Genomic DNA, 5,839 nt, shown 5'->3' on the forward strand with positions numbered 1-5,839 from the left:
GATACATTTTATACATAGATCAGATCAACACCACAATGACTTTTAACCCAGAAGATCATCTTCTATTTTCATGGCTGGTACTTTCCGTTCTTGTCTTAAAGTGAATTGTTCCTCTTTCTTGCCGAGACAACAAGGACGGTTCCTCTTTTACCGAGACATGACTAATCTCTCCTCTAAATAAATCTAACTCATGTGTGTGTGTCACGACCTCACATGCTCTTTCTCAATTCACCTGTTGCACTTCTGACCTTTCACCAGACCAGAGGCTCACTGAGACTATATGTATGTCTTCTACTAAATAAATGTTTTAACCAAGAACTTCTACTAAAACCTTAATATGAAATGACCTGATATAAGTGTTTTGTAAGCATGTATTGCAATTCCTTCTATGGCTCCAAGTCACTTGCACAATAGATTGTCCGGACATCGCGCCGAACAAAGCTTCCAACCCCCAATTAATTGACCGAGCTCCAACTCTTTAATAAGCACAGATATGCATTGTGTATAAAATAGTTATAACTGCATCTGAAATACAAGGTCAACATAATAACTGTATGCATAACATCTTAAGGCCTTCTTAAAGCTATCTGTTACATTGTTAAAGCCTCGTCTTAGCCTGCTGCTCAAAATAACTTTCACTTCTGCAAAACTCTCCAAGCCTGTTTCCTGTCCTGTTACTTTTAGCCTTTCTGAAAGACCCACACTGTTCAACACCTGAATGCAATATAAACTCCAGATTATATTATTAATGCAATGGTAATAATGATGATTATTTAACAATAGCAGTAAAATAATTTCCCTGCTCCACACTCCCTCTCTCGACCTCTGGAACACCAGAGGTCGCAATACATTGTGTCCTCGCTCAGACCCTCTCTAGCCGTCCTCTGGCTCAACCAGCTCCCATTCGAGAACACTCCATGTGTAAGCTTAGGTTTTCTCGGTCCCTCTCTTTTGGTTCATGAGGCCTCGAGATCTCCAGCATCCTCGCCCCTCCTGTGGTCGCCGAGATCTTCTGTAAAGGAAACAAAACACCTTTTCCTGCACCTCCCTAACTTATCCTATCTGGGACTCTTTAATCAAAAGCCTGATCCTAATTATCTTCTTAACTTATTGACTTGTATTTATGTATATTCTTCAACGTTACTCATCACTTTAAAACTCTTTAAGCCCTGCTTTTACGTCCGGTTGCTCGCTCTATTTTCCCTATATGATCATCAACATCCTGTACACACAAACTGTCCACCTTTTTAACAAAAAATCATTAGAACCAGCCTATTCTACTAAAAGCTCCAAAAGAAAAACAACCACTTTAATCAATTAAGTTTAAGCATATAAGCAATTACTCCTGTATACATTTCATCATAGCTAAATGCTGCCTTGAAACAACTCCTGTGTGTTAACACTAACTTCATTTTAAAACCTCACATTTCCTATGTTATCACCTGTTTTTGGTATAGCCTTTTTATTTCATTTGCTCCCTTTAATGTAACAATACCTTCTAATTCTAATTTATCAGACTTAACCAAAATATATGCTTTCCGTCCTCTTTGGTCCTTCTTTAAGTTCAGTCAAAAAGCTAAATGAATTTGAGGCCTTTTGCCTGGAATCAATACTGTCATGTGTGTTTCTTAACTCTGTGTCTGTAAGCGTGTGCAATCCTTCAATAACTTCAATAACTCATATCAAAAAATGCAATATGTATAAAAATCATTTCTATTTACAAGCTCTCCCCTTTATCCTAAAAATACCTCCTATGTAATATCTGTATGTGTAAGCCTATATTATAACCACTACTTCTAGAAATCAAAAAGAAATCAAAGCTGTTCTACTCCTTCAACCCTCACTAATTTTCCCTCTAAGAATTATTCACAGCTTTGAAAAACCGGCATTGTATCTTCTAAACAGGATTCAGTTCTGTCATGGTCCTGGGCCATGTTGGCCCAGTATTCTTGGTTCCTTGTATTTTCGCTCCTTATTTAGGCCAGGTTTTCTGAGGTGTCCTGTTGTGGTGTTCCCTAAGTGTTTTTTCCCTTTGTGACTCTTACCCCCTTGTGCCCCTCTGTGTATTTATGAGCTCTCGTCTCTCTTTGTGTTTATTCCATGTTTCCCCCAGCCTGTTATGTCTGTGTTCTCCCCGTGCTCTCTCTCCTCCTGTCTGAACCTCTGTGTACTTCCTGTTTTACTTTGACAGTCTCTCGTCAGTATGCGTAATGTTGTGTTCACTCCTGCCCTGTCTCGTTATGTTTATCAGTATCACCTGTGTTCCCCACCTGTGTGTAATCTCCCTGTGTTCTCTGGGTGTATTTAAGTTGTGTCTTCTGTTATGGTAGTTGCTGGTTCGTCTGTGTTGTTTCCCCTCGGTCTCCCTGCGTCTCTTGTGTATTTCCCCGGACCTCCCTGCATCCTCGTTTCTGGTTTGTGTTATTAGCTTACCCAGTTTAGGTTTCCGGTTTCTTGTTTTTCCACCAGTGCTGTTTTGTGCCCACCGTTGTAAATAAATATTCACCTGCACCAGAGCTGCCGCCTTTTGGGTCCTTTTCTACAACTCCACACGGCTTGCCCCGCAAACCGTGACAAGTTCACTTTAATCCTTTAACCTTAACTTAAAAATAACAGTTTCAGTTTTACCATATCCAAATGATCAAAAACCCAAAAGGTCCTGAAATGATCCTAAATTATTAAACAATTAAATTATTAAACCCTAAACCCCCCTTTATCTTGATACATTTCATGTGTCAAGATACTATACAAAACTTAAAAATGCTCAGTTTCCCCACTCATGATCCAATCTATGTCATGAAAATAAACTTAAAACAGAACAGTTATCAGTCATGTGTTTCTTCAATTAATGGTAACTGAGTTACATCAAAAAATATTTCCCCTTTAGCATTTGGCATTCTCCCAACAATATACTATAATCCCATAATCTAACCCCACTTAATAAAACAAAACAGAAATTTTCTCTGGTAAAAACAAATTGTTTGTCCACATTTATTCATCCTCACATTCACTCACACATTCACTCCATATTTTTGCTAATAGTGGAGCTTCCCGCGTCAGATTCTCCACCCTCAGCAAAATGAGCTCAGTCATTTTTATTTTCCATAGGAAAATATTTCTTTATGCTTTTGGACTGGATTGACTCGCATAAAATCCTTTTTACAGGTAGCTTTCTCCTCAGCCAATTGTAATCTGGAAAGCCCCCTTATATTTGCTCTTCCCGAGAATTTTCAGCGCTGTTTCAGGCCTGCTTAGAACAGAAATGAAAAAATAGAGCTGATTGTTAGCTCACAAAACACAAAACAAAATCACCTGACAGGTTTTCTTTAAGTGCACTGTTACAAAATAATGGGCCCAATTTTTAGACATGTCCATGTTTCCTAAAACTCCCTCTATTAAAAACAAAAACAACAACAACAACCTAACTGACAGAATCAACCCCTCACCACAACAACCTCAACAACCTTAAACACACAAGTCTTGCCACCACATAATTTCACCTCCTCAATACACCGAAAGTCTCATTAAAACCACACAATTTGCACACAAAAATCACCCCCTTTAACATACTTAAATTCAGCATAAAACCCCCTTACGACAACATATAATCACTAAACTATAAACTATTTCCTACCCAAATCTGTACTTCTCTTGTCTGCCATGCTTCCTCTTCTGAAAGTCACTTCCTCAGTCACACACACACACAGGAAGTTCCTTCGTCACCACTCACTCCAACTAATTTGCATACTGAGTCATCTCTCAATGAGTTGCTGTAACAACAGAAACATATGTTTAAACATTACCAACTCATTAAATCATTTTATTTCTTTCTACAGTGATCACTAGTGTTGATCACTCAGTACGAGAGCACTCCTAAGTCACTCTTTTAAAACTACTTTAATCACTTTTTGTTTACATAACTCACTCCCTTTGTCATATGGCTTCTTCTATTCCTCAATTACAAACTCAAATGTATTTTATTAAACATTCACACCATTGTATCATTCATACAAAATAGCAAGCTGTTCTTCATTGCATATGTTTGTGTTCTTAGCCAGGTTTAATCAGTGTCTATGCATTAAACTCCATGAGCTTGTCTTGTCTTTATAAGGTTAATGCATTTTCTGTTTGTGTGTGTGAATTTGCATATGTTGCTTTTGCAGTGTGTCAGACTCCTTCATAATTTTGCCTTTAAACAGTCAATTTTCTCCTCCCCAAATTTACTAACCCAAATTCTGATTTCCTACCTTAAATAGCAGCATTCCTTGTCCTCAGCCAGAAGGTAGGGCTCCACTTGCCACTTACCCCCTCTGCCTCAGCCCAGCGGCTTTACCCTTAAGGTCCCGTCTTCTTCACTTCATCTCACCAGTGAGTCTGAGCTCACAGGGACTGAGTGAGGCCGAGTAATCGTGACTGTGCCTGCCTTAGGTTGTCCCAGGGTTTCGAGGTGGGATCTTACCCGTCATGGGCTATCCAGCCTTCTATACTCGCCTGATACGGGGCCCAAGTGGGCAGGGGAGGGAACACACTGGCTCTGGAAATTAAAGGAGTGTAAGCTGCTTCCTTCATTGCATCTTATATTAAACTATCTCACTTCTGTCTCCTTCCTAGAATAATTTCACATATGGCACTTTGTGTATGTGTGTTTTCTATTCATTAATGTAATTGTCAGTTATTTTCTCGCTTCATTTTACTTTTTATCTGTTTGTTTGTAACGTTCTACTTTAGTTCTACTAAATCTTGACGTAAAAACAATACGCCCTTATTTCACGCACACACACTCTGCAGACTTCCTCTGTTCACACACTCGCCTATGAGTTATAATTATTAGTTATTTATTATTTTGTTCAAATCACACAGAATCATTCAAATCGAGTACTCACAGCATTCACATCACAACCTTCAACGTGCTCACTTTCAATCCTGCAAGACGCAGAGATGGACATCTCCTTCACCTAACATAAAACTAAATTACCATTATCAACATACAATTACTGAAATTCAAACTCAAATACACCGTCTGTTTTAATAAAGTCAAAGAGTAAACAGGTGTACCAAGTGTATGTACTTATGCGTTCTTGAACTGAAAGAAAAGAAACTCAAACTCTTATAACATCACTCATGCCTCTCTCAAATTAAAAACACTTTCAAACTTTAAAACATCCTACTTTGCATCACCAAAGTAATACCTCTCACACCTTTATTCATCATTCAAAACCTTCTAGTCACCGCATTCACACACTTAAACTGTGACCAGAGTTGAGGAACATAACTCAAAACACACTTTCCTAAGAGTATTTTAGACATGCTTGTCATAATCAAAAAGAGCAAGTCAAAAACAAACAAACGGAAAATTGAAACCTCCATTAATTCTCACCGCACACACAAGAAATTGAAAAAATAAACCACACCAGCAACTAATGTTGGAGAAAAGTTACTACTGCAAGTAATGTGTTAGTCTTAAGTATATATGTCATCCAGGGAAGGACGGATGTTGTTTGCTGTGCTGTATTTTTATGTGAAGTGTATATATTTATTTTTTTATATTGCATGTATTTTGTGCAGTGTTTTATTTAGTTGCATGTTTTAGTTGCCGGCAAATTGTCCTGGAGAGACTCCGCCCTTTCCCCTGTTTTTACTAATTGGACACACCTGTGAGGAAAGGAAAGTAATTTACAGAGTGCTGAATGACAGATAAGAGGGTTGGAGCTGGTGTTTAAAGCAGAGGAAGCGAGACGATTAGGGGGGAGACGACCAGCGACTGGAAAGGGGAAGCGATCAGCGGAGGAAAGGCAGATGACCAGCGACTAGAGACGCGTAGCGGCAGTCAGGTGACAAG

The sequence above is a fragment of the Maylandia zebra genome, linkage group LG4, assembly GCF_041146795.1.
Source record: "Maylandia zebra isolate NMK-2024a linkage group LG4, Mzebra_GT3a, whole genome shotgun sequence".
In the NCBI taxonomy this organism is placed as follows: domain Eukaryota; kingdom Metazoa; phylum Chordata; class Actinopteri; order Cichliformes; family Cichlidae; genus Maylandia; species Maylandia zebra.